Raw genomic sequence first — 21,087 nt, 5'->3', positions numbered from 1 at the left:
CTTTCATGACCCAAGGGATTGAATTTCACATAGTGGAATTTAATAAATAAAGACATGTAATGCAGGAAGTAGGTTCAGGAATGACACATGATTGTATGCTTAGAATCAGGCAGTAGTTAGGAGCAGGTGTATAATCTGCAGTAATCGAGGAGTATTCAAAAATTTCATTAAAATGTGTATCATGAGAAAACAATACATGGATTTCAATTTTTTTAAAAGATTTAACTCTTTTCCTGCTTTTTAAGAGTCATGCAGAGGCAAAGGCCCAAGTGTGTTCAAGATTCAGCTTCACCCATAACCCACTGCTATGGCCAAGGAAAGAAATTCTGCTGGAGGTGTAATGAACGTTAATACTGCTTTACAAGAGGTGCTGAAGATGGCCCTCATTCATGATAACCTAGCATGCAGACTCCGTGAAGCTGCCAAAGCCTTAAAGAAGCGGCAAGCCCATCTTTGTCTGCTTGCATCCAACCATGATGAGCCTATGTATGTCAAGTTGGTGGAGTCCCTTTGTGCTGAACAATAAATCAACCTAATCAAGGTTGGTGACAACAAGAAACCTGAGGAATGAGTGAGCCTCTGCAAAACTGACCTGTCGGAGGCCACCCGACAAACCACATGGAGACACGCAGCACTCAGTCAATTCATCACCACGTTTATTGCCTCATCGCGTTCCAAGCCAAAGTAGGGGGCCCGGCGATGAGGGACTGGAGGCAGTCTCCCTAGGGAAACCCTTCAGTCTCCAGCCCCGAGCACACAGAAAGACAAGGATATATATCCCAGACCCCATACAGATAACATTCATTGTGTGCAATCATGCATAGCACAGGAATAGAGCAAGTTTACAAAGTAGCAATGATCAGGGTACAAGCTCTGCAGATAGAGCAAAGAACATCATAAACCTTCATCAGAAGTCACATCCTGCCTGCAGGAATATGAGATGAAAAGTCTTGGAAACAGGATTAGATAAGGGACAGCCTCAGCCTGCTGCATCTCATGTCGGGCCAGGGCCACTGGCCCCGACACTGACCAAGAAGGGAAACCCCATAAAATGGTTGGTTGCAGCTGTGTAGTGGTTAGGGACTATCACAGGCCAAGGATATCATCGAAGAATACTTCAAATGTAAGAAATGAACAAATAAAAATTTGGCTCACAAAAAAATTTTTTAAAGATGTGTTTATTTATTTGAAAGAGCAACAGGGAGGTAAAGACAGAGAGATGTGTCATTCACTGATTCACTTCTCAAATGCCCACAATAGACAGGGATGGGCCAGGCCAAAGCCAGGAGACTGGAATTCCGTTCAGGTCTCCCATGTAGGTGGCAGGGACTCAGGACTTGAGCCATCTTCTGCTGCTTTCCCAAGCACATTAGCAGGGATCTGTATCAGAAGCAGAGTTGCAGGGACTCAAACTGGCTGTCTGATATGGGATGCGGGCATTCCAAGTGGCAGCTTAATCTGTTGTACCACAAACCCCTGTCTTAAGATTTAAAAATTTTTGTGTCAAAATACTTATCTTTTCATTTCATTTTCCATGAACTTTTTTAAGTACCCTCATACTATCAAAGTGATCAAGGAAAGTTAATTAAGTCAGTTTCCTCAATTATAAAGTGGGGACAATAAGGTTCTACTTTATAAGGTGTTATGAGACAAAAGCCATTCAAGAAGAATAATTTTTGAGTGCTCACATATTTTATTATTTAATCACTTCTAGCATTTCTTGCCTTTCTGAAATTTTCCTCCATTTGTCAAGATTACAGGAAGATTCAATCATCATCACATATCATGAAGGAGTTATTCCCTCCCAACCGCAGCAGGCCAAGACAGTATGCTGTAATAGGCCCTTTGATATTCTGGTTTTGTTGTGCATTTTAATAGATGCTTCTTCAATTTAATAAAAAACCTATAAAATGTAATAATAACATTTTTTAAAAAAAGCTTTATTTATTTATTTGAGAGGTAGAGTTATAAGACAGAGAGAGGGAGAGACAGAGAGAAAGGTCTTCCACCTGCTGGTTCACTCTCCAAATGGCTGCAACAGCCGGAGCTGGGCCAATCCAAAGCCAGGAGCCAGGATCTTCCTCTAGGTCTCCTATGTGGGTGCAGGGGTCCAAGGAATTGAGCCATCTTACACTGCTCTCCCAGGCCATATGCAGAGAGCTAGATTGGAAGAGGAGCAGCTGGGACATGAACCAGCGCTCATATGGGATGCCAGTTCTGCAGGTGGAGGCTTAGCCTTACTATGCCACAGTGCTGGCCTCAATAATAGTATTATTGAAGGCATATTGTATTCCTGGTATTCAGTAAATTCCTTCCATCCCTGATTTCATTAAGTTCTCAGGAGTCTGAGAACAAACTCTGTAACAGAGTGGCAAACTTAATGGAAGTCACAAAGATAGCAGCAGAACTAGGATTTAGGTGTAGTCTGACTTCAGAATCTGTGTTCATAACTATGCCTGGTAGTAAACCATAATTAGATAATAATAATAATAATTGACCTCCATATAAATATGGGGATCTGAAAAAAAAAGGTGGTGGGCTTATTTGCTAACAACATGGTCTATTTCAGGATCTGTCAGACTGCAGGGCACAAATATGATAAGGTGCCCTGCCAAGGACATTCTAACCCCCCAGAATGATACATTGTAGATGAGTAGCTTTGCCCCTTCTGTTCTTGTTTATCATTGTCAGTAGGTACAGATGGAACTTCTTGTCTTCCTATACTTCCTGCTCCCCCTTATCATCATCAATAGTTACTGATGAGGTTTTTCTGCACATTGGGCCCTCAGTTATGTGGCCCACCCCCTCCCAGCCAGTATCTTAAGAGGGACCCTGCCTGCTGCCCAAGTAGCATGCAGCTTTACTTCAGACCCTCCCTGCCCACTGCACAGCTGGTCTAAGATCGTACTTTACTATGGTATCCTTTCTAAAAATAAATATCTTTTCTGGCCTGACCTGTCATTTCTATGCTTTCTTTGGATGGACATCTTAAATCCAACAATCTGTGATTTTGTTCTTCTCGTGGTTCCAGTGGGGCGAGGAGGAGGAAGCAGGGAGCGGGGCGGCTGGGAGGGGGGTGGTTCCCGCCGCGGCTGCTGCCACCGCCGCCAGCACCGCCTGTGTGCTCCTGGTGTGGAGAGGAGGTGCGAGTCCCGGGCACGAGCTGGCGGCGGTGCCGCTGGGGGAGGGTCGGCTGTGGGAAGGCGATGGCGGATGTAGACAAACTCAACATCGACAGCATCATCCAACGGCTGCTGGAAGTGAGAGGGTCTAAGCCTGGTAAGAATGTTCAGCTACAGGAGAATGAAGTCAGAGGACTGTGCTTAAAGTCTCGAGAGATCTTTCTCAGTCAGCCTATCCTACTAGAACTTGAAGCACCACTCAAAATATGTGGTGACATCCATGGACAATACTATGATTTGCTGCGACTTTTTGAGTACGGTGGTTTCCCGCCAGAAAGCAACTACCTGTTTCTTGGGGACTATGTGGACAGGGGAAAGCAGTCGCTGGAGACGATCTGCCTCTTACTGGCCTACAAAATCAAATATCCCGAGAATTTTTTTCTTCTCAGAGGGAACCATGAATGTGCCAGCATCAATAGGATTTACGGATTTTATGATGAATGTTAAAGAAGATACAACATTAAACTATGGAAAACTTTCACAGACTGTTTTAACTGTTTACCGATAGCAGCCATCGTGGATGAGAAAATCTTCTGCTGTCATGGAGGTTTATCACCAGATCTTCAATCTATGGAGCAGATTCGGCGAATTATGCGACCAACTGATGTGCCAGATCAAGGTCTTCTTTGTGATCTTTTGTGGTCTGACCCCGATAAAGATGTCTTAGGCGAACGGGGCCATCAAAGAAGGAGGTACCTTTCTCTGAAGGGAGGAGAGAACTTCCACTTTGACTATGACCCTATCGGAATAAGATCAAAGTCAGCGAACTCTAAAGGCTTCCATAGCCCTGGCAACTCATGACTAGAGCCTAGGGAGATTACTGACGCCATGAACAGGAGTGTCAAATTGTTAAGTCAGCAACAGGAGTCACTGTGTACTTACATCCCATGTGGGATCTGTCCTTAATGTGTTATCTAATGTGCAGTGATGCTATAACTAGTACTGAAACAGTATTTTTACACTTTGTGTTTCTGCGTGGGTACAAACTGATGTGATCTTTACTAATTATATACTGAATCGATCTTCTGTATATAAAGATAATTGGAAATGAAAAAAAAAAAAACCCTGGTGTTAAATTGGAAATGGCATAGAAAATTAATTTTTTAAAAAAAATATTATGTAGGATCTCTGTCTTTAATGTGCTGTACACTCTTATTTAATGCTATAACTAGTACTCCACCAGTATTTTTTTTTTCACTATGTGTTGCTATATGGCGGCAAACTGTTGAAATCGTTACCTAATATATACTAATCTGATCTTCTGTATATAAAGAGAATTGAAAATGAATCATGATGTGATTGGAAGGGGAGAGGGAGCGGGAAAGGGGAGGGTTGCGGGTGGGAGGGAAGTTTTGGGAGGGGGAAGCCATTGTAACCCATAAGCTGTACTTTGGAAATTTATATTCATTAAATAAAAGTTTAAATTAAAAAAAACTGTACATATGAAATATATGAAATATGTTATCTTCATATAAATAAATTAAAAAAAACTAGGTCTCTCTCTAGCCCTTCTGAAGAGTACCCAAAATTAACCAATCAGTTGACCCAAATAACAACCAATCAGCAGGCAAGGATTAGTAACTGTCTTTGCCTGGTTTCAATCATCCCTCCAGCAATCCCAGGTGAGCCCTAAAATATGTTGCAGCCGTTTTGGAGTCAGTGTTTCAGGAGCAGTGGCATGATGAGTCCATTTTAGTTGCTTAGGTCTATATCTTGTCTCTTGGAGAGATATGGCAGATTGTTCTTTTCAGATTCTTACCTCTCTTGTCAGCCAGGTTCATTGCTCCCAAACTGGTTTAGACTTTTATATAATTCTAAAGCAGGAAGTTCTTCTTTACTGCTCAATGTGTATGTTAATGAGGTATGCTACGTGAACCAGAGAACTGACATTGGAGTAACCTGTTTTGCACAGAAGTATGCAAGGTTCTCAGGTCCATTCTCAAACACAACAACATCTGAAGATTACACTGTATATGTATTCCCCTTCTCCTTCTCCCCCTCCCACAGGGCTCCTGGAGAGTTACACCATGTGTTTTTTTCTTTGCTGTTTTCCTTTCCTTTCCAGGGGCCCCTTGAATCCTTATTACTTTAACCTGAAATATTTTTTTCTTCTTTGCATGGGTCATTCTTTCTTGGGGAAACCTGTGATCACCAGACTCAGCCAGGCTTTTATGTTCTTTGCTCTCATAATCCTCTCTGCTTTTGCATGTATTACAGTTATATCTAGTTACTTTTATTATTTTTAGATTGTCTCCTCTATGAAACTGTAATTTCCAGGAAAGGGATTTTGTCTGTCATGTTTACCTCTCTCATCTCAGTGAATAGCATAGGATTTAAGTGTGGTGGTAAATTTTTTTGTGCTTATTTCATATTTTTAGGTTTATTTTTATTTCTCTCTCTCTCTCTCTCTCTCTCACACACACACACACACACACAGATAAACCTTGCATCTCTGGCTTGCTCCTCAAGGGCCCACAACAGCTAGGGCTGGGCCAGGGTGAAGCCAGGAACCCCATTATTTCCAACATTGATGGCAGTACTTGAATCATCATCTACTGCCTCCCAGGGTGCACATTAGCAGGAATTTGGATGGGAAGCAGAGGCAGGACTCAATCCCAGCCACTACAATATGGCTTAACTCACTGCATCACAATGCCCATTCCATGGTGGTCAATTTTATGTGCCAACTTTTTGGGCCTAGGGGATGCTCAGATAGATTTAAAAACATTATTTCTGGGTGTGTCTGTGGATGTTTCTGTAAAGAGATTACCATTTGAATCGATAGATTATATAAAGATGTTTACCCTCAACCTTGTGGGTGGGCATCATCCAATACGTTGAGGGCCCAAATTTGGAGGAAGAGTAAAATCACTTGTTTGATCTGAGAGTTTCTTTTTCTCTAGCTTTTGGACATCAGCTCTCTTGATTCTCAGGACTTTGGACTCAGAATGAATTATACCACTCGTTTTTCTGGTTGTCTAGCTTGCAGACAGCAGATCATGTGACTTCTTAGCCTCCATAATTGTTTGAGCCAATTCTTTTAATCTCTGTCTCTTTGTTTCTCTTTATTTATATCTCCCATTATTTCTGTTTCTCTGGAGAACCCTAATACAGTGAAGTGTTACATCATAATTATTAAATGGTTGAGTGAAGCTTATAAACATTAATTTGCTTACTGTTGAATAAACTAATCCAAGTTGAACTTAATCTAGCTAACAGTAGAGGACAAGCTCTAATCATGCTACATGGTTACTGTTCTTGTTTGTGACTGAACCATATCAAAGGCCATATAACAATTGCTAGGGAACATAGGATCAATTTCTCTTTCCTTTCTTCTTCCCCCTTCCTCTTCCCTCCTCCCATCCTCTTTCCTCTTCCTAGCCTCTTTCAGCCTTCCCTCCTCCTCCCTCCTCCCCCTCCCATGCCCCACTCCATGCATCTGAAAGGGCTATAAGAGGTCAATTTACCCAAGCAATACTGCACATCTTGCAAATGAGGAAAGAGAAACTAAGTTAGTAATATTCTCTTACAAAATGACATAATGGCAGATTTAACTTTATGTTTTATGGTGGGTATCATTCTAACAAAATGAATCAAAACCCAATTTATTTCAATCTTGTTTATCCATTATCCATTTGTTATTTGAAGTTAGTTCTATCAGTGGGCATAGGTTTCACTCATTTCTTTTTTTTTTGACAGAGTTAGACAGTGAGAGAGAGAGAGAGACAGAGAAAGGTCTTCCTTTTCCGTTGGCTCACCCCCCCCCCCCCCCAAATAGCTGCTACGGCCAGCATGCTGCACCGATCCAAAGCCAGGAGCCAGGTGCTTCCTCCTGGTCTCCCAAGCGGGTGCAGGGTCCAAGCACTTGGGCCATCCTCCACTGCCTTGCTGGGCCACAGCAGAGAGCTGGACTGGAAGAGGAGCAACCAGGGTAGAATCCGGTGCCCCAACGGGGACTAGAACCTGGGGTGCCGGCACCGCAGGCGAGGATTAGCCAAGTGAGCCGTGGCACCACTGGTTTCACTCATTTCTACTTCAGTGGCATGGCCCACACTGGTTACATTTCATGAAATTTATTCTTTCTGAAAAAAATTAATTTATCTCCTTTGGTTCTTACTTCCTCCATACAGATTTTCCTGGCTCACTGTAAATTTAGGCTGCAGTTGGCATCACTCTTTTGACTGATAATCCCACATTAACATATCTTTTCATTTAAACGTTCTCAGGTGTGTCTTTTCTTCCCCACACATTCCTCATTTCCCAAGCTTATTAAGGGTAAGAATCATATCACACGCTTGTATATACCTCTTTTGTAATCCTTTTGACTTCTAGAAAATACCTAGACGTATAGTAGATACTCAGTAATTCTTGAATGAATGAGTAAATAAAAAAGTGATATACACAAGAAAAAAAATGAAATAGCATACTCTGCCATCTTGTGGTTGTTAGTTTGTAGTGTTGCTATTTTTGTTGCTTTAAAAAAGAGACTTATTTATTTACTTGAAAGTCAGAGTTACAAAGAGAGAAGAGGCAGAGAGACAGAGAGAGGTCTTCTATCCGCTGGTTCACTCCCCAAATGGCCACAATGGCCGGAGCTGTGCTGATCTGAAGCCAGGAGTCAGGAGCTTTTTCTGGGTCTCTCACGTGGGTGCAGGGGCCCAAGGACTTGGGCCATCTTGTACTGCTTTCCCAGGCCATAGCAGAGAGCTGGATCAGAAGTGGAGCATCTGGGACTTGAACCGGTGTCCATATGCGATGCCAGCATGGCAAGCAGCAGCTTTACCCACTATGCTGAAGTAGCACCTTGACAGTAGGGACTCCATTTTGGAGCACTTAAGACTCCATTCTGGGAAAGCACTCCCCCCCCCCCCCAATGTGAGACTCTGGTCTGAAACTATGATCTAAAACAGTAGAACAATAGCAGTCCACTACATCACACTTGGCAGAGCATAGGAACCCCCTGGCATAATTGTTCAAGCTTGAAAGTAGAAAGGTTGCACCTGGGTTAATGATAAAAATGTAATTTGTCTATGTCCTACATATAATTAAAACCAATACCTGGATTAATGTCAGGATTATAAGATTGTAACTTGTATTGTCAAGATTATAATTGATACTAGTTTCGCATAGGTTTTAGGTCGGCTTGACCCGGTAACCATGTATTCCCCCCTGTTCCTAGCAACCATAAATTCCCCTCCTGATTTTGTGGTTTTTGCCTTTATAAACCCTGTTGCTTTAGGCTTCAGGGTCGAGAGTTCTTTAGGGCATGAGCCCACTCTCCACCGCCGGCAAATAAAGGACCATCAAATTTTATCAATGTGTGGAGCTCCTTTGTTCATACTCGCTCAGGTACAACAACGCCATAGCGAAGGCCCCATTTTTGTTGCATTTTTTTTAGTGTTACAGTTTGAAAGGTGACACACCATAACAATGTCAGGGCAATGATGATGAAATGGGGGAAGATTTCTTCTTATTTTGTTTAATGTACCCACAGCATGGTTACTGACATATTTTATAAGAGAAAACAGAAATAGAGGGAAACCAAGAACTGAAACAAACCATGTATCTAAGGGCTGAATATAGATTTGTAGAATATTGATTAGATTTCATTGCTTATAATCCTTGGTTTGAAAATGTCAAGTAAGAAGAAACTGTCTCAACATGTTCAATAGTGCAGAACTCTGATCAGATCAGGGAATCTACTAATAGAACTTTTATAATAGGTAGTTAGTGAAGAGAATTACTGCCTCTGAGTTAACAGTCCTGGAATCCGGTCTTAGTTTTGCTGAGCAAACTTGTAGAGATAACACACAGCATCTTGTCTCAGTTTTCATATCAGTCCGTTTACTGCTCAACTTACTTTCAGGACTATTGTGAGAATCCAAGATCACAGTCATGGAAGTTCTTGGAAAAGTTAAAAAGAAGTGATAGAAGGGTGAGCTTTTTGTTAGTGGTTAAGATACTCACATCCCATATTGAATTTTCCTGGTTCATGTCCTGGCTCCTCTTCTGATTCCAGCTTCCTGGGAAGCAGAACTTGCTGATACTTCAAATGCTTGGGACCCTGCCACCAATGTGGGAGATCTGGGTTGAATTCCTAGCTCCTGGCTTTGGCCTGGCCCAGCCCTTGTTGTGGGCATTTGAGGAGTGAACCTGTGGATAGAGATCTCTGTTTCTCAAAAAAAGTGATATACATGTTAACATTTCCACAAAATAAAAATATTGGGACAGGCATCTGGAACAGCATTAAGTTTCCACTTGTGACATCCACATCCTATGTCAGCCTGCCTGATATCAGAGTCCCAGCTACTCTTCTTCCAATCTAGTGTCATACTGTGGGAGCCCAAAATCCAAGAGGACCTGTGCAGTTTGCCAATTCCAAAGAAACAACTCGGAGACATGGGTTTATTTTACTTATAGACGTGACCAATGGTGGCCTGTCAGTCAATAATCTGCACTGCCTGGTCAGACTGCACTATGTTAAATAGCAAGCACTAATTAAGCACAACTGATTCGAGGTGAAAGCAGCCAAGTGTTTTTGTGCATTTCTACATGGCTGTCAATCAAAGACACAAGCCTCAGCTGTAGTCAACTTTCATTTCCCTCCCCAAAAGATACTACCTGAGATGTTTACCCTGGGTTGTAGGGAGGCTTATCTCAGAGGCCACTCCCTAGGCATAGAATGTTCTTTCTCATGGGGGAAGGGAAGTGTTATGAGTCTTTCCCACATCCAGCTTCCTACTGATGTGCACCTTGGAGATAGTAGTTGATGGCTTGAGTACTTGGATCCCTGCCACCCATGTAGGAGACCTGAATGGAGTTCCTGCCAGGCTTAGACCTGGCCCAGCCCCAGCTGTTGGGCATTTGGGATGTAAACTAGTGGATGTGTTAGATAGGAAGTTAAAAATTAGCCTGTGCATGTGAGAGGGGTCCAAGGAAAACAAAGCTTCCATGGAAGTTCAGAAGCATATCTTGAAAGCAGCCCAGTATTTTACACTACAAAGTCCTGCTCATACCCTGATAACTGCAGGTGATCTCAGCCTTCAACCCAAGGAAAACTCCCCAGGAGAATCCTCTCTGCTCAGCACCAAATTGGTTACTCAGCCTGAGAACATTGGGCAATAAAAACTTCACAATCTTCCTCCAAGGAAAGCACCTTGTGGGCTACCGATTCTAACACTGAGTAGTGAAACCTTGGGAGGAATTTCGCCTAATTCACACTCAGCAAATCTTTGTCCTTGTAGAAGTGGGAGGACGGGAAGACAGACTGCATGCTCAGCTCTCAGCTTTTCCCTGAGCCATCTGCCTGGTCTGTCAGGTGTATTCTCTCCGTTAAACCACGTAACTTTGCTTTCTCCAGTCTGAATGAGTGGGAACTCAGTCTGGAGAAGTGTCTATCAGTTCTGATGGATGCCCTGTTCCATTACACCTTGCTTACCACTCCTTTCTGTCTAACATCTGAATTCTTTCTTGCATGAAGACAAACTGTTCCACCCATCTTCACTAACAGATGGGAGATCTTTCTCCATCTGCATCGCTCTCAAAATGAAAATAAAATTTAAAAATATAATTTTCTTCTGTATAACACCTAAACATTTAGAAAGTGCCTTCATGTCTATTGTCTATTTTTATTCTCACAAGAAGCAGGCATTTTTACTTTTTTTTTTGACAGGCAGAGTGGATAGTGAGAGAGAAACAGGGAGAAAGGTCTTCGTTTTTGCCATTGGTTCACCCTCCAATGGCCGCTGCGGCCGGCGCATCGCGCTGATCCGAAGCCAGGAGCCAGGTGCTCCTCCTGGTCTCCCATGCGGGTGCAGGGCCCAAGGACTTGGGCCATCCTCCACTCCCTTCCTGGGCCATAGCAGAGAGCTGGCCTGGAAGAGGGACAACCGGGATAGAATCCGGCGCCCCGACCAGGACTAGAACCTGGTGTGCCGGCGCCGCAAGGCGGAGGATTAGCCTGTTAAGCCACGGTACCGGCCTCATTTTTACTTTCAATTTAGAGATGAAGTTGAGAGATTCAAATTCAGTCAATAAATATATATTGAGGGACTATTACATACCAAGTATACTGAAGGATATTTTCACACATAAGAGAAGTTAGTTGTCCAAGATCACTTGTCTGATAAGTGGAAGAGTTTGTACTTTGATCCAGATCATCTGACTTTAGAGCCTGGTGCTCAAACACTACTATCACTTTTTTTAAAAAGATTTATTTATTTGAAAGGCAGGGTTAGAGAGAGGTAGAGAGAGATCGATCTTCCTTCTGCTGGTTCACTCCTCAAATGGCCGCAATGGGCGGCGCTGGGCCCATCCGAAGCCAGGAGCTTCTTCTGGGTCTCCCACGTGGGTGCAGGGGCCCACGGACTTGGGACATCTTGCTCTGCTTTCCTAGGCACATTAGCAGGGAGCTGGATTGAACGTGGAGCAGCTGGGGCTTGAACCGGCACCCATATGGTATGCTGACACTGTAGGCTGGGGCTTTAACTCACTACACCACAGCGCAGGCCCCCAAACACTGCTGTCTTTAGGTCAGTCTAATTATTTTCCTTGGGCTATTTGCATTTCATTGGTTTCTTTGTTTTGTGGAATAAAGTATTTTGTTTCCCTTCAAGTATATTTAGGTCCTTAAGAGCAGGTGCACCAAAAAGCACTTGGTAGGAGCACCAGCCTTTACTTAATGAAGTGTTCTCAGTCATGGTTGTACATTAACATCACCTGGGGAGTTAGGGAAAATTACTCACATCCAGGCCCCACTAAAGAGTAGTTAAAGACTCTGGGTGTGGAATCTGGGAAAAAGTTTTCTTTCTTTATTTTAAAGCTAATTCTAATGTGTATTCAGGGTTGAGAACGACTCTACAAGAAAGGTCAGTGGTCCACAGAGTCCACCCTCAGAGATTGGTACTGGAAAGCATCAAAAGCATTCAGTTAGGAAGAGGAAAGAGGAGTAAAGGAACACCTTAGAAATGTCGTTTGTTGAGTCTGATTTTGTAGTGTAAGCTGAATAGACATTCATAAGGTAAATCATTGGAGGTAAAGAAGAACTAGGAATGAGAATATGGATCTCACTTTGAAGAAGTGAGAGAGAGAGAGATAGCAGATAACTCCTCCTCACCCCCTGAGAGCAGACATTATAAATGTTTATTTCTTCATTCATGTATCAGATATTTACTGAGCACTTACCATGTGCCAGGTACAATTCTAGGTTTAGACTTAAGGAATTTTTATTTAATTTATATAACTTAAAATATATAAATTATATAAAATTTAAATAATTTATTTAAAATATTTATTTAATTTTTATGGGGGTTTAGGCTAATGGTTTTGCGACAGTTGCCCTGGTTACCTTGAATACCTCCACTTAGGCCACATGGCAAAAGTTCAACCACAGTCTAAGTCACATTTAGGAGGAATGACCTGTGATCCTCTCTGAAACATGACCAGATAAGAAATATTGAGAGGAGCTGTCTCAAGTTCATTTCTCATCCACCTTCCTATCTTATGGGAGGCTGTCATGAGGCAGTTTCTCATCTACCCACCTGGTTCTGGTAAAACAGATTTTTCCACTGCCGTGTACATGCAGTTACCTTCAGTATAGCTTCAGTATAAATTTCTTTTTTTTTTTTGACAGGCAGAGTGGACAGTGAGAGAGAGAGAGACAGAGAGAAAGGTCTTCCTTTTGCCGTTGGTTCACCCTCCAATGGCCGCCGCGGTAGGTGCGCTGTGGCTGGCCCACCGCGTTGATCCGATGGCAGGAGCCAGGTGCTTCTCCTGGTCTCCCATGGGGTGCAGGGCCCAAGCACTTGGGCCATCCTCCACTGCACTCCCTGGCCACAGCAGAGAGCTGGCCTGGAAGAGGGGTAACCGGGACAGGATCGGTGCCCCGACCGGGACTAGAACCCGGTGTGCAAGCGCCGCAAGGTGGAGGATTAGCCTAGTGAGCCGCGGCGCCGGCAGTATAAATTTCTTGGCTGTAGCTTAGAGTTGGCTCTTCCATAGCAGAGGGACCCACTGATTGTGTGATTTGTCATCTGGCCTCTCCATTTCAAGGTCATCAGATGGGACTAAGGACACCAAGCTAATCTTGCTTTTGCTACCTGTGTAAGTAATAAACTGTAGCTATTTGGGCTCATTGTTTCTTATTGGCTGAACATGATTCAGCTCCTCAACTCATGCAGATGTTTAAACTGTAAAATCATAACTTAATGGTACTTAAGAGGGGGAAGGCTTGATCCAGTGATGGGGTTTAAGGTGGGCTTAGTGAGAGATCCTTATATCACTGAGGGCATACTCTCAGAAGGTGATTTTCATGAGGGGTTGGTTATAGAAGCTAAATTGAACCTAGCTGCTTTCTGTTTCCCAAATTTCCATGTGATTCTTTTTTTTGCCATGTGATTCTTAATGGGCATTTCATTATTTGCCAGTGTTTCATCATTTGCCTCTTTCATCAGATGTCAGACCAATGGATCTGCCTGATCTTGAACTGTGAACCTTTAAAATGGTGAACTGAAATAACTTCCTTTCTTTGTAAGTATCCTGTGTTGGTATTATATTATTGTAATTAGAAGCTGACAAATACAGAAAATTGGTACTGAGAAGCAGGCTGATTACTGTTAACTGTATCTGAAGATGTGATAGAACTTTCGGAATTGTTCTACTTGAAAATATTACAAGAGTTTTGGGAAGCAGCAAGATAATGGTTAGAATATTGTAAGTATAGTATAATGGGCATGTCTGATGAGGGTTTAGAAGTCCAGCAAGCTTCAGGTATTTAATTATTGTTTTTTTTTTCTGTTTTTTTTTCTGTTTTTTTTTTTTTTGTTTTTGACAGGCAGAGTGGACAGTGAGAGAGAGAGAGACAGAGAGAAAGGTCTTCCTTTGCCGTTGGTTCACCCTCTAATGGCCGCCGCGGTAGCGCGCTGCGGCCGGCGCACCGCGCTGTTCCGATGGCAGGAGCCAGGTGCTTCTCCTGGTCTCCCATGGGGTGCAGGGCCCAAGGACTTGGGCCATCCTCCACTGCACTCCCTGGCCACAGCAGAGAGCTGGCCTGGAAGAGGGGCAACCGGGACAGGATCGGTGCCCCGACCGGGACTAGAACCCGGGGTGCCGGCGCCGCAAGGCGGAGGATTAGCCTGTTGAGCCGCGGCGCCGGCCCAGGTATTTAATTATTGTAACAAAAGCTGACTAATACGTTGGTTGAATACATGGAAGTGTGGTAAGTCAACCCAGAAGCTGTGAATGCATTGTTGCATATGGATAGCTTGACTGCTTGATAATGGGAACAGACCTATACCATTGGACAGAAAAAGAAAATTATTAAAAATTGTCATAAATACAATGAATTCTAAAATGTCAGCTCTATGTGAGTCTAGAAATCACTTAAGGCATCCCATATGGGTACCGGTTGGTGTCCTGGCTGCTCCACTTCCAAACCAGCTCCCTACTAGTGTGCCTGGGAGGGCAATGGAAGATGACCCAAGTGTTTGGGTCCCTGCACCCAAGAGGGAGATCCAGAGGAAGGCCCTGTCTTCTGGCTTTGACTTGGCTTTGTCCTGGCTGTTGTAGTCATTTGGGGAGTGAACCAGTAGATGGAAGATCTTTATCTCTCTTTCTCTCTCCCTGTATCTCTGCCTTTCAAATAAATAAATAAGAAATCACTTATACATTGAGGATAATGGACATGTCTTGCAGAATAATTCCAATTAATAAATGTAGAAGTAAGAAAAATACAGATTCACCTTTATACAAACACTATAATTATTGTGGACAAGATGGATGTAAAAAATCAGTGCAAAAAAGTTTGAGAAAAAGATATGTCTTAGTTTATCTTGTTCAATATATTTACTAGTTATAAAGGGAAAAAGAGTTAACTTTTTAGTGGAGAAACCCAGCTACTTCTATTTGAGTGGTAACATGTGAGGGTACTTCAAAAGTCCATCAAATAATGGAATGACAAGATAAGTTTATTTAGGTGCATTTTAAATATATGCATAGATATTTCATAATATGCATTTCCATAAACATTTTGAAGGTCTTTCATATACACAGATTTAAAAAAATAAAATAAGCTTTTCTTTCCATTTTTAATGAATTTTTAAAAATACTCTTTTATGGGGGACAGGTAATAAAGTATTGACACAGAAATAGGCCAGTGTGGATCTTCTGGGTCTATGGACATACCTGCTGGTCATTTTCCTGGTTTCAGAATACATAATTGGATTGGAAAATTTGAGAAGTTGGAGGAACCCTCATATTGGTTCCTTGACAACTAGGGTAAAAGGTATTGTAGCAGGAAAGGCCAAGTAGAAGACTTGGAAATCCTTCACCCTCCCACTTCCCAACACAGTAAGAAAATAAACAGATTTAAAATCATACTGCAATCCAAGGAGACTTGTAGAATTTAGTGCTTTCAAAGACTTACACAATATAGTACCTATCAAGTGCCTATTGAATTACCCAGTGTGGCCTGTTTAAAAAAAAAAGGTAAATCATGACAGGTGACAATGCAGTACTGTAAACTTAACTAACTAGTGACAACTGTAACTGCTGTGTCAGATGTGTCTTTACTAGAGCAGATTAACTAGCTGTGTGTATGTGGCTCTGGATCAAGTGAATGTATTATTTTCCATACTTATTAGAAGATGGATCAGAAACAGTTTACATTCACATGGCATGGGCATCAGTAAATGTAGTGAATGCTGTGATATGCCATCCAGATTTTCCTCCAGTTACTGAGCATATGTCTAGAAGATTAGGGATCATCTCTTAAAGAGAAATTGCCTGGACTAAAGAAAACTGCCTTACTCAATGTCATGCCTCCTTCCACACCCAATAACTAATCAATGCAAGAGTATAAAGGCCTGGCCCTCTTAATTTGGGACAAGCAGTCATTCTAGTTCCAGGGCCTGCTATTAGGTTGTCTGAGGCTTTCACTGGACTGCAAGATAGCTCTAGTTTTCCCTCTGCCTAGTTCTCTTCACCTCCTTTCCATAGGTGTTGATCCCAAGCGCACTGCCTAATAAATAACCCGTATTCTAGTCTCTATCTCAGAATCTGTTTCCTAGGGAATCCAGACTCTGTGACAGTAAATGCCACAATGGTCTTAGGAAGTGAGTACCATGATGGGATTTTGCACTTAGATCACCCATACCTGGCTGATATTGAGGATTCCATTAATGGTGGTAGGTGGAGCATTGATATTCCCAATTATAACTTTCATTGGTACATTGGTAGAAAGAAACACTCTGGTTATTGGGATATTTCAGGTTTTTGAAAAATATGGGGAGAATAATATTTTCTTTTAAAGATTTACTTTATTTATTTGAAAGGCAGAGTTACACACACAGAGAGAGAGAGAGAGAGAGAGAGAAAGAGAGGAAGAGATAGAGAGATCTTTCATCCGCTGGTTCACTCTGCAATGGCCAGGGCTGGGCTAGGCGGAAGCCAGGAGCCAGGGGCTTCTTCTGGGTCTCCCATGTGGTTTCAGGGGCTTAAGGAATTGGGCCATCTTCTACTGCTTTCCTGAGCTCATTAGCAGGGAGCTGAATTGGAAGTGGAACAGTTGGATCTTGAACCAGTACCCATATGGGATGCCAGCATTGGGGGCAGCAGCTTAACATGCTATGCCACAGCACTGGCCCCCAGAATAGTAATCTTTAAAAGAATGACATTTGGTAATTATTTTTAAGTTTGACTGACTGCAAAAAAGAGAACAAAAAACCTGAAGCCAATTAGTTGGCAATTTAAAGGTAAGAGTCAAAATTCAAAAAAGAAAAACAGGCATTTGGCAGAGTGGTTAAGCTATCACTTGTGATGATGCTTGCAACCAATATTGGAGTGCCTGGGTTCAAGTCACAGCTCCCCTCCTGATTCTAGCTTCCTGTTAATGTGTACCCTGGGAGGCAGCAGTTGATGGATCAAATAGTTGGGTACCTGTGACCCATGAAGGAGACCCAGATTGAATTCCTAGCTCATACGTTCGGCCTGACCTTGGCCTGCCTATTGTGCACATTAGGAGAGTCATCTGGTGGGTGGAAGATCTCTGTCTTTCTCTTTCTCTCAATTTCTCTGCCTTTCACATGAGTAAATAAATACAATTTTTTTTAAAAAAGGATGAAAGCCACAGAAACTCCTTGGTAGCATATAAAGAGGGTCCTCTTTCTGCAGCAGGATGACAGAGAAAGCTAAGGACCAGGCCTAGGACTTAATCATAGTAATAGTCAATCCAAAGTTGGCTAAAATTCTGATTAAGGCAGATATGCTTTGCCAAGGTCAGGGCTCTGGTTGGGAAATAATAGGACCCTGACACATGGGCTAGGGATATCTGACTTGAAATCATTGAATTCCCAGATATCTCTTTTTCTTCTGTGGCCGCGGAAGTGACCTGATTCTATTAAGGACTGCCGTGCCCCATTCACTTGAAGATAAAAAGAATCCTCTTCCTTGCATGACAAGAAGCACCCACACTTCCTCTTCCTGGACAATAGGCTATCTAGAGTTAAGCCACAATGTAATATTACTAGGGATTTGTTATGACTGCTAAGACAGCAAAGGGGATAATACTCTGATAAAACTGTAGCACCTAGTCATCATATATCACAGGAGCTGGGAAGTAGGCATGGACAAAGATTTTGAGAGTGCTGAACCAATATAGGAGTATTCTACTGGGATACAGGTTCCTTAATCAAGAAGAATCCTTAATCAAGAAGGAGTTATGGAAGTGGCTAATAGAACAAGGCATACCTAGAGGCATAATGTGAGGGGTATTCCAAAAATTCATCAAAAATATATCCTTATAACTCCATTTCCCATGAATTTTATGAAGTACCCTTATTGACTGGCAGACAACAAGGATACTATTTAATTTGCAGAATAAAAAATAATCAAACTTGGATGAGTAGGAAGCTGAGTCAGTTACTCCAAAACAAAGTCATTATCTCTTACTGAGTTTCTGAACATGAGTTAGTGAAACCCATGGACTGAATGGGAGTCCAGGTCCCCCCCTTAAAGAGGAAGGATCCTTAAAGATTATTACACACAGTAACATTTCTCCACTTCTTTCCCAGTGGGACCTACGGCCTTTCAGTTGAGTACCTGTTCACTGGAGGAATGGAAAAAGCCAAAATTTGAGGATTGTGGGACTGACTGGTATGGGGCTAAAAAAGACCTTTTCCTCAAAGTTGGTGGAATATTCTGTAACACAAATCATACTCCAGATGATCTTGCTGAGATTTGACACACTACTCTCCAGCTAGATCAAATTGTTGTCTAGCTTTTTCCTCTGGCCCCATCTTGCTTGCCTTACTCTTTTCTGAGAGCACTTCATCATTAAATAATTTGCACAAGAACTTTTGTCTCAGCCTTGCTTCTAGTGAACTCAATCTAAGACAAATTGTGTCTCTTACTGAGACAATGGTTTGAGCATACTGGAGGAGGAAGTGGCATTAGTGCTGGTACACTCGATCCTGATGTGTGACTAGTGTAATGGGCAATTAAGACTTAAGGACTCCCCATTTTTTATTTTTTTAAACTTTTATTTAATGAATATAAATTTCCAAAGTGCAGCTTATGGATTACAATAGCTTTTTTCCCCCATAACTTCCCTCCCACCCGCAACCCTCCCCTCTCCTGCTCCCTCTCCCCTTCCGTTCACATCAAGATTCATTTTCAATTATCTTTATATACAGAAGATCAATTTAGCATATATTAAGTAAAGCTTTCAACAGTTTGCACACACACAGAAACACAAAATGTAAAATACTGTTTCAGTACTAGTTATAGCATTAAATCACAATGTACAGCACATTAAGGACAGAGATCCTACATGAGGAGTAAGTGCACAGTGACTCCTGTTGTTGACTTAACAAATTGACACTCTTTTTTTATGGCATCAGTAATCACCCTAGGCTCTTGTCATGAGTTGCTAAGGCTATGGAGGCCTTTTGAGTTCACCAACTCTGATCATATTTAGACAAGGTCATAGTCAAAGTGGAAGTTCTCTCCTCCCTTCAGAGAAAGGTACCTCCTTCTTTGATATGACCTGTTCTTTCCATTGGAATCTCACTTGCAGAGATCTTTCATTTAGGTCATTTCATTTTTTTTTGCCAGAGTGTTTTGGCTTTCCATGGCTGAAATACTCTCATGGGCTTTTCAGCTGGATCCGAATGCCTTAAGGGCTGATTCTGAGGCCAGAGTGCTGTTTAGGACATCTGCCATTCTATGAGGACTCCTCATTTTTAAAGATGAACCATTCTTGGAGCTTTATTCTGGGATCAGAAGTGGTGATAGTACTCAAACCAGGCACTCTGATATGGGATACAGCCTTCTCAGACAGCATTTTAATGGCTGAGACAAATGCTGGCTCCAAATATGGGCATCTTAACTACCAACTAACTATCCCTGTGCACAAATTTTTATTTATAAAGTTTCTGTTTAGCTTTTAATTTTTATTACATTTTGGAAAATTATAAGAAGTTAAAATATTACATAAAATATAGAATAACAATTATCCTACAACTTAACAACAATAGGAAAAAACTTGGTTAAAATTGGGCAAAGGACTTAAATTTATTTCTTCTCCAAAGAAATATACAAACAAATATATAATAAACACATAAAAAGATGGTCCATGTTACTAATCATTAGGGAAACACAAATCAAAGCAAATAATATGATGCCACCTCATACCTGTTAGAATGATAATTTCAACAACAACAAAATAAGAAATAACAAGTGGTGGTGAGGAGGAGGGGAAATTGGAAATTTTGTGTACTATTGTTGGGAGTATAAAATGGTGTAGCTGCTATGAAACATAGCATGATAGTTTTTTTTTTTAATAATAAGAATAGAGGGCTGGCACCGTGGCTCACTTTATCCTCCATCTACAGCATGGCATCCCATATGGACGTTGGGTTCTAGTCCTGGCTACTCCTTTTCCAGTCTAGCTCTCTGCTGTGGCCCGGGAGGGCAGTGGAGGGTGGCCCAGGCACCCGCATGGGAGACCAGGAGGAAGCACCTGGCTTCTGGCTTTGGATCGGCACAGCACCGGCCGTGACAGCCACTTGGGGAGTGAACCAATGGAAGGAAGATCTTTCTCTCTGTCTCTCTCTCTCACTGTCTAGCTCTATCTGTCAAATAAAAAAAAATAAGAATAGAGCCACCATACATGGTGATCCAGCTATTCTACTTTTGGGTATATATTCAAAAGAATTGAAAGCAGGGACTCAAAGAGATATTTGTATACTGATGATCATAGCAGCATTATTCACAATAGCCAAAAGGTACAAATAACCTAAATGTCCACTGATGGATGAATAGATAAACAAAAGATACAATGGAATGTTATTTAGTATTAAAAAGGAAGAAAATTCCTGGCATATGCTAAAACATGAGTGAACCTTAAGTGAAATAAGCCAGTTACAAAAGGACAAATAACATACTCTATGATTCTACTCATGTGTGGTACTTAAGAGTACTCAAATTCATAGAGACAGAAAGTAGAATGGTGGTTGCCAGGGGCAAAGGGTGGGAAGAAGGGATTGTATAGTTAGAGTTCAGTGGGTATATACTTTCAGTTATGAAGGAGGAAAAGCGTTCTGGAGACGAATGGTGGTGATGGTTGTACAACAATATGAATACACTTACTGCCATTGGGCTACATACTTAAAAATGGTTACAGTGATTTTTTTGTTATGCGTATTTTACAACATTTTAAAACATGATAAAAATTCAGCCCTGTTCTCATGGAGCCTACATCTTACTAGAAGAGCCATACAATACTAAAATAACAAAATAATGTAATGAAATAGTGACTATCCAAACAATTTGTAAATTTTCATTTGTTCCTAACTCTTTAGCTAAAAGTCTCTCTCTTTCCCAAGGTAATAATTGTTATTAGTTTGAAATT

At 41.8% G+C, this 21,087-nt stretch overlaps 2 pseudogenes; both read left to right on the top strand.

Moving 5' to 3' along the window:
• Positions 1-307: 307 nt before the first annotated feature.
• LOC133753343 (small ribosomal subunit protein eS12-like) lies at positions 308-1,134 on the top strand (annotated as a pseudogene).
• A 2,027-nt stretch (positions 1,135-3,161) lies between these two features.
• Positions 3,162-21,087, top strand: part of LOC133752554 (serine/threonine-protein phosphatase PP1-gamma catalytic subunit B-like) — a 37,201-nt pseudogene continuing 19,275 nt past the window's right edge.

This window comes from Lepus europaeus, chromosome X (assembly GCF_033115175.1).
Source record: "Lepus europaeus isolate LE1 chromosome X, mLepTim1.pri, whole genome shotgun sequence".
In the NCBI taxonomy this organism is placed as follows: domain Eukaryota; kingdom Metazoa; phylum Chordata; class Mammalia; order Lagomorpha; family Leporidae; genus Lepus; species Lepus europaeus.
The sequence above is the reverse complement of the archived record's forward strand: the minus strand, read 5'-3'. Positions and strand labels throughout refer to the sequence as shown.